Raw genomic sequence first — 8763 nt, forward strand, 5'->3', positions numbered from 1 at the left:
GTGTCTTCCGTGAGCTCCCAGGACAGCACTAAGACCCAACAGGTGAGAGCTGCCTGAGCTCCACAGAGCCACACGCGTTCATCCTCCGGTTTCCACCTGTTCAGCCAGGCTTGAGAAAATGGAAGGGCCCGAATCGTGTGCATGTCACAAAGCCTGGGCTGTCGTCGGTGTTCCTGCACACACATGTGCGTGTCCTCTGAGCCTATCTCCAAGACAGATACCTGTTTCCAAGAATGTGCACCACTGTCACCAGCATCCACAAGAATCCCAGGGGGCACACGCACCCCATTTCTACCTCTGAAGCATTAATGGACATCAAAAGGAAGCAAGACTTACTTTCAAAAGCCTCGTTCTTCATGGGGTGTGTCTCTCATTTCCTAACACACACAGATAAGGAAGGTTTCGCTTTAGAGACCATTTTCCTCTATAGGGAGGTGGCTTCAATTTCAGAAAATTACATTTCATTTTTTGGGGAGGGGAGGGCATGTGCATGCCACGGCGCTTACAGAGAGGTCAGAGGGTAGCTTGCAGGAGTTAGTTTTCTCCTTCCACCGTGTGGGTCACGGTGACTGAATTCAGTAGCTGAGCTGGGCAGCAAGTGCTTTTACCCACTGGGCCATGCTGCCGGGCCAGCTCCAACTATTCAAGCAATGTCAAAAGAGAAGTCCGTGTTTCTCTATCACCTGCATCTCCAGCCCAGATCACGAGACTTGTGCCTCGAACCTATTTCTCCACTACAGGCCATGGGGGGGGGGCTTATTACTTATTATTTATTAATAATAATAATTTATTCATTTCTTTGTTTTTGAAACAAGGTCCCTCTTTGCATCCCGGTCTACCCTTGGATTTGAAATCCCCCTGCCTCGACCTCCTCAGCATCACCCTGACTGCTTCATAGAGGCCTTTAAACACATTAAGTCAACCTGGTCTCCGGGATGCTACAAACTTCCAGAAGTTTCCCTGAGCTGTGAGAAGAAGAACCAGCTCTTCCCAGGAACGTCAGCCTAGGGGGCAGCCAGAACCCCGTGGCCTCCTCTTTCAAGTTCTTGGCCTAGGTGGCTGTTCATGCTGGCCTCACTCATCCTGTGACATACCAGCTTGTGGCCGTACCAGGACCCTGGTTCCTGTCCCTCCCTCCTCAGAACCCTCTCGCTTTACATTCTTACCCCCAATGGGGACAGAAGTGCCACCACCCAGGATGTCTGGATCCCACAGGACAGAGCACCGAGTGCAGGGGGCAACTATTTAAGAGGTACAGCACCCTCGCTCTTCTCTATAGACACGCTGTGATAATCCATCCAAACCGACTCTCCCTTAACACAGGGCAAGTCATGGCTCAGAAGAGGGGGAAGGGGCCCAAGCAGGCCACACCCCACATCGGACACTTACATCTCACCCCCCTCCCCAGGACATCCTCATCCCATCTCTAGACTCTGCTTTCCAGTCCCCTCTGACACCCAATGCCTCAGACCCATTTGACAGATTAAAACCCGGAGGCACAGGAGAAAGGTCACATTACTTCCAGGTCACATGACTGGCAAAGGGGTCACCCTTGAGTTGCAGCCCACACCCTCCCAAAGCCCCCTGGTTGTGGGGGGACAGGTGTGGCTCTGATGGAAATGTCCCGTGAGATAAACACCGGACAGGGGGTGATGTGCGCCTCTCTCCTGGGGTTCCAAGAACACAGATGTTAAGGAGATTGGGGGATTATATCTCTTTTGGGGATACAATCTAAGGAACCCTGATGCTGCTAAGCAGTGGAAAGGCCCCTGAAATGTCCACCTCACATGAGACAGTCAGAAACCAGGATGCAGGGCTTTAGCAGGCGGGGCTGGTGGTGCCTTCCTGGCTCAAGGCTTTGACTTCCCAAGGAACATACCCAAGAAGCCTCGGGTCCTCTGACATCTGTGCTGTGGACACAGTGAGGACTCCAAGGTCCCTTGTCAGAAGAAAGCCCTACAGGAGTACACAGCTGTCACTGCCCAGCAAGGCGTGGCCGCCATCTCCTACCTCATCCCACAAAGCCCACTCTTTAGCACTCACTGGGTACACTGGCTACAGCACCTTCCTAGACATGATCCTCAGCCCCCATCTGGCTACCCAGGGGTCGTCCTCATGAATGTGCGTGTATGCTCGTGCACGCTCACATGTGTGAGTATGCACGTACATGCGTGTGTGCATGTGCGTGAGTGTCTGTGTGTGTTGGGACTATGTGGCAGCCCACGAGAGCTTCCATATTTACTAAACCAGAGGAAGCTAATGACTAAGAGTTGCCAAAGTTTGATCCTACTGAAAATAAAACTGGGATCTGTCAGTAAACACAAGCGAGTCTCAGGCTGTCAATCATTTCCCTGGGGTTCCCACCATAGGAGGCTTCTGTCTGAACCCAATAGCTTCTAAGGCAGGGGTGTTGTTTTAGCGGGACAGGCTTTCTGAACTTCCGGTGTCCTGCCAGTATTGCCTGCATGAGTGAAAAAGCTCTCACAGAGGTAAGATCGGGAGGGCAGACATGTGCTTCTGAGGCTAGAGGGTTCTGGGGGACACCATAAGCGATGAAGACCTGTAGCCATGGGCACAATTCCCATCTGCAAGGCTGGGAACCTGGCTGTGGTCTCTGACTTGCTCTATCATTTCTGACCTAGCATGGCATGGCGATAGTCCTGTCTAGGCCTCAGTTTCCCCGTCTACTAGATGGCTGGACTGTTCTGCAAGTGGAGCTGAGCTGCTAGGCTGAGTTAATGGAAGTTTCCAGAACAGCTCACATGCCTTTCCACCCCCATTTTTTCCCTGAACTTCAGCTTCTTTTTTAGGGTGCCATGGCCTTGCAGATGGCCCTAGTCCTGCCTGTGCCCCAGAATTCCTTCTAATTGTCTCTTCCCGTGACTGGAGTCCATCCCTGGGGCTGGCACAGGGGAGACTCGGTGACAGAGACTGCAGGGGAACAGCAGCTATTTGAAGACTACACCGGAGGGTAAGGTAACAGCCTCCTACCCCTGACAAAGGCCTTAAGGACCAGGAGACCCTTTTCTGCAAGCCACACCCCTCCATATTGGAGCAGAGAAGCATGGGACCATCTCACAAGAGAGAGGACCCTAAGAGACAGGCCGCAGTGGTGAGGGCGAGGAGGAGGTCAAACCATCAAGATTCAGGTCCCCCCTGCAGACCAGCCTTGAGCCTCACCCAAATGGATGGAGGATAAGTCTAAGGCCTCAGTTCTAATGGCTTGAGCCAATCATGACTCAGTTTCCCTCCCCTCCAGAGCTCAGAGGGAGCAGGGAGCCAAGGCTTCCCCGCTCCAATTCTGTATTTTGCCTGAGGAGGCTAGACTAGGCTAGGCCTTCTATTTCCTTCCAATTTGAGGTCCTGGCTCCCTGGGACAACCCTCCAGGGAGGGAGCAGTTCTCAGCCTCTAGAAGCTTAAGTCCTAGTGCTCACAGCTCCTGACCTTGGATGGTCCTAGACCTTTCTGGAAAAAGGAGGCGGATCAGTTGGTCTCCATCAGAAACAACCATGGTGGCTGTGTCTGACTCCCACACTCTGGGCCACAGCCTCATTCGCAGGTGCGGACCTCAGTACATGGTGGGCTGAGGTGGCTGGGAGTCCTATGCTGGCCCTCAGCTCCTCTGCTCTGCCCCCTTCCCCACCCCCCACCCCCCACCTCCACCTCCAGGAAGCTGGCCTGTAGTCTCAGGGAACAGAGTAGGGTTCATAGTGTCAGCTGTCCCAATAGCTCTGCAGAGGGGTACCATAAGGCCACGAGTAGCACCCCACTTCTTGCTCATCTCCAGCACAGATGCAAGAGAGAAAACACACACACACACACACACACACACACACACACACACACACACACACACACACACACAGGTGTTTGCCAGCAGCCTGAACAACCAGCTACTCCCCCCAACCTGGCTTGCTGTGCAACTCTGGACACCATCCTATGCCTCTCTGGGCCTCCTCTCCTCATATGAACCTTAGGAATGGATCGTGCTCAAGTTTCCTGCCGGGGGAGGGGGCACCTGTCATCAGCTACCTACCTCACTCAAGGCCAGGTGACAGTCTACACATTGTTGGGAGAAATTAAATCCAGGAGAGAAAACAAAAGCAGAACAATGCGGTGTGTGTGTGTGTGTGTGTGTGTGTGTGTGTGTGTGTGTGGTGGTGGTGGTGGTGACGACAAAGGCATCCAATGTCTGCTGTAACACATCGTTGCTTCCAAGTTTACACCAGGAAATTTATGGCCCCCGTCGGTCTCCTGCTCTGGAGATCTCTCCTGCCTGTCAGTCAGTGACACTTCTTCATCTCGCTCCTTCTGTCTCTATCTCTGTAACCCCCCCCCCCCATCCTGATGACGACAAGACTTAGCCTCTTTCAGCTGAGAAATATGAATCCATGGGGCCAGGGCCTCTCCGCTCGTAAATAACCCAGAAGCTACAGTATTTTGAGTCTTGCCACTTAGAGTATGGTCGTCTACAGATGAGAACTGGGTTCCTCAGGGGCTAGGATGGTGGTGTAACGGGATCTGAGAATGACTTTGTGAGCGTTCAGGAAAGTTCCCTAGAATCGAAAGGTCTCATCTAGACCCTGGGCACAGGCAATGGTTACAGGGAGAGAGACCTCCCACTGTGCTCTCTGGTCCAACTTTGTCAGAATTTTGGTTCTACTTACCAGAGTGCGATCTAAAGAGCCTGTATTCAAGGACTTAGGTTCGGTGATTCAAATGCCACGGTTGAACTCGGGGCTGATTGGGGGGAGGGGGTGGCCTCAACCACTTGCAGTTTTTTTTTTTGGAGGGGGAGTCAAGGGAGAAACGGCTAGCAGACTGCTCGACTCAGGTGTGGCGAACCCAAAGCCAAGACACTTTGGGGGAATCAGTGTTATTCGGTGAAGGGAGGGTCCCCTAGCATTGGGGTGCTTACCCACCCTCCCTCCTCTGGTCAGAGCTCTGTTCCCTGATTCTTCCCCCCTCTCTTTCAGGCCTCAGAGTGGGGGCTCACCCCAACTTTTCTCAGAGTCCAGAACAGCCTGCTGTATCATGCTGAGTGATGTACACTCAAAGGGCCAGGTACCATAACATTAGGGGGTGCACCAGGCCTTAGGGGGTGTACCAGGCATTAGGGGGTAGACAGACATTAGGGGAACAGGGGAAAGAACATTGTTTCAGACCTTTCTCACGTGGAGACCCTAAGGGCTTTCTGCTGTACAGAGTGGGGACACTTCAGACCTTCCTCAACCTGCCTGGTTCTCTGCGGGTCCCAGGGAAAGCAAAAGATAAAGCTAAGGTCTCAGCACACACACACCCCACACACCCCTGAGTCCAGAGGGAGAAGAAAGTGTTCCCTTATACTGCCCTCTGCTATCTCGACTTTAACTCTCTTGGGACACACAGATAGGGTGGGATTTAGGAATCTGTCTCTTTGACACTTGCTCAGTTACAAGGTGACAGCTGAGGAGGCCGGCAGAGGCAGGAGAGATGAGGTTATTTGTAGCCTTTCAGTGACATAACCCCAATTTGAGGATTGCCTCTTGGGCTGGGTGAGGACTCTTCAGAGTACGTCTTTGGGGCATGCTTTTTCTACCTGCTCCCAGCTCGGATGCCTTCCAGAGCTCCTGTCCCCAAAGATCCCAGGCTCTCCTGGGCATGGTTCTCTCACAGCCCTCACAACCTCAGTAGGTAAGGGTCAGGGTGGCAGCCAACAGCTCCTCCTTGGAGTCCCAGGCATCCCTTGCTTTCCTCTGCCCCAGGCTGGAGAAAACAAGTCCTCCAGATCCATCGTTGTTAACCCTTTGGGCCTCTAAAGGTATCCTATCCCCATCTTACAGACAGGAAAACTGAGTCTCAGAGACATCACTGTGCCTGGAGGTCGCATAACCTCTACCGGGAAGAGCTAATTTTGATCTCAGATGTCTCCGTGGGGTCCTGAGGGAAGGGGGTCTGAGGGTGGCTGTAAACACAGCCTGAGACACTCTCTGGCACTACCTTAAGGAAGATGCAGGTTAGGGGTGATCAGGTTCACAGGCTCTTCACCCCAGCCCCTAGGTCATGGAAAGCTTCAAGTCTGTGTGGAGGGTCCATCAAGTTCCTGGCAAAGTCCTCAACTCCCATGCTGTTTTTTTTTTTTAATCCACTGGTTTCGGATGCAGACCCTGATCTCACGGATGTGCGACTGAGCAGTCCCAGGTGCCCTGCCAGTAGGCTCACCAACCGTGGGAAGAATGACAGACAGGGTAGGGCTGGTGACACAGGCGGGATGGGGGTCAGGGGCTCGGGTGAGGAAGTGCGTGGACAGCACAAAGATTTCCATGCAGGGCAGCGGCTGTGGAGGGTCGTTGGCACTGGGGAGCAAGACAGGGTGCACGCAGCAAAGCAAAGTGCTGGGGAGGGGGGCTGCTCCACTACAGGCTGAAGGCTGCGGCAGTGACACTGAGGTGACATCAGGACCCCTAGTTGCTGGCTCTGTAGGACTGAACCGGCTCGGATTCTTCCACCGCCAAGTTGCTACAACTTCACCGGCCGCAGCGGCGCTCCCTGTTTGTGAGCAGGGCCTGGGGCGCAGCGCGGGAAGGGGGGAGAGGGGCGCACCATACGCGCCGGGGTGAGAGAAGCGCAATGTCGCTTGCGGGCCGCCCGCGGAGTGGCCAGGGTCCCGTGCGACCAAGCTCGGCTTCGGGCCACGCTGCGACGCGAGATCTCCGAGCTTACCTGCCCGGCCCGGCTCGGCCGGCGTTCCGGGGCTGCACCCTCCACCACCGCCGCCACTGCCACTGCCACCGCCACCACCGCTGCCGCTGCCGTCCTTCAAGCTCTAAGTTCGCTCTCGGATTGAAATTCCTCCCCAGCTTCGCCCATCGATCTGCGCGCGCGCCCCGCCCCTCGCCGCGCGGCCTGGGGGGGGGTTCGGGGGGGGCTGGTTCCCGCCGCCCGTCCTCCCTCCCCTCCCCCCCCCCGCCCGCCCTCGCCACCAGCCAGCTCCCTCTACCCGCTCCGCCGCCGCTCAGTCCGGCTGCGAGAGCCGCTCGCCCTCCCTCCGCCCTGCCTCCCAGTCCCCTCTGCGCTCCAGGCTCGGATCGTCTTCAGGATCTGGTTTGCGGGACCTGGAGATCGAGGGGCACCTGACAGTCCCTCCTGCACGTCTAAGTAGGAGGGGGTATATGTTACTTTTGCAGAGGCCTCGCACGACCCCATCACCACCATCACACTAAGACCTCCTCCTCAGGACCCGGGTCTTCCCGTGAATCTGTCCCAGACTCCAGGCAGCTGGGACCTGGGGGCGCAGAACGACACTCCTGACTCTGACCCCCCCCATCCTTCACTCACTCATCCCAACCTCTGAGAGGACTCGGGGCTGGCTTTCCAGCAGCCCTCCAGCTTAGCCTACCAGTCCCGACGACGTGCGCTTGCTTGTGAGGAAGCACCAGGAGAGAAACCGAGTCAGGAGAGGATTGCCCCAGGCCACCAGGCCCCAGAAGACCCAAGGCTCAGAGCTCTATGGACTCGTCGCTCTGGACAGCACGCTGATGACAGCGTCCTCCATAAATCCTACGCGCAGCCCCACCGGTGCCTCTGCCAGATCCAGTCTCCCCACACGGCCCATCTCGTCCCCACGCGGCGCGCCCCCTCCCCATTTCCTGTTCCCCGCCCGCTCCTGATTCCCGGCCTCAGTACCCCCGGCACGCTCTCTCCCCGCTCCTCCGCTTCTCGCCAGCAGCTGGGCAATTCACCGAGCATACAAAAGAGTTGACTCAATTCAGTAGCAGAGCAAATCAAGATAAATCCTATAGTGTGTGGGGAACTGAAGACGGAAAGTGAATGAACGCCCATAGCACCAGTCTCATGTATGGACTGGCCCTGCTCTGGGGTGGCAGGGCTGGGCTCCCTCCTGGCCTGGGTACCTACAGAAACTGAAAGGGGACTGTGGGCTCTTAGCTACCCCCTGCCAGGTCTTCCTTCAAGCACTGTCTGAACTCGGAAATTAAGGGCTGTGTACCCTCCCAGTGCTTATGGGGTGAGGCTCCCAGGAAGGGACAGCAGATCTGGGCAAAGACTATGTCTTTGAAATGTGTAACCAGGTCGGGTCAGGTGAGAAGCAAAAGGGCCTCAGGGCCCTTGGGTCATCTATAGTTTTCCCCAACCTGGCCTCCTGTCATGGCCTGAGCCCAGAACAAGGACATTAAATAGCTAAATACTGCTAGCTGAATGTTCTAGAACGTGCGTGGCCCATGGATATCGGGTGGGAGGTGGAGGGTATCTCCTCAGCTATATCTAAAAGAGTTCTCCGACGGCTGATATCCAGGGACAAGGCCGTGCCTGGGGTCTCCTGGTCACTCTTGAGTGGTATTCTGGGGCTAGCCAGTTCTGTGCATGGGACAAGAAGGGCCTGACACGCCTACCATCAGCCTCTGGAAGTGAACTTCAAGAGAGAAGGTCTGGTAGTAATCTGAGATTTAGGAGGAGTGTGGTTTGTGTAGCAAGAAGCACTGTACTGCCAGATTCCCTGTACTTTGCTCCTTTGACCCTTTCTACGAAGAACAAGGAAGGGGGAGGGGGTCCAGGTCCCCAGGGGGCCCTTGACCAGTACAACCCACCCTCAAGGCAAGTTTGTGGCCTCCCAGGGTCAGCAGTCTGCAGGAAAGGGAGGAAGATCCCAGGGGGTCAGCTTAAAGGAGGGGAAACACGGGTAGTCGTCCTTCGGTGGAAGGGTCCCCGGGACATCCAATATTGGAGCATCCAGCTTGGAGGCCGGTAAGAGTGAAGATGGGACC

The 8763-nt window shown here is 55.4% G+C and overlaps 1 protein-coding gene across 2 annotated transcripts in view; it reads right to left on the reverse strand.

The window, feature by feature from the left end:
- The window catches only part of ELFN1 (extracellular leucine rich repeat and fibronectin type III domain containing 1), a 67010-nt gene that overhangs the window by 55708 nt on the left and 2539 nt on the right, over nucleotides 1-8763 (reverse strand). Inside the window, exon 1 of one of the 2 annotated variants that reach the window (XM_084761270.1) lies at nucleotides 6704-6803. The exons of the other annotated variant lie outside the window; for it this stretch is intronic. The gene's annotated coding sequence lies outside the window, so the exon portion shown is untranslated. Of the gene's footprint in view, nucleotides 1-6703; nucleotides 6804-8763 lie in introns of those variants that run through there. 2 annotated transcript variants of the gene reach the window in all.

The sequence above is a fragment of the Acomys minous genome (genome assembly GCF_964271855.1).
Source record: "Acomys minous genome assembly, chromosome: 16".
Classification (NCBI taxonomy): domain Eukaryota; kingdom Metazoa; phylum Chordata; class Mammalia; order Rodentia; family Muridae; genus Acomys; species Acomys minous.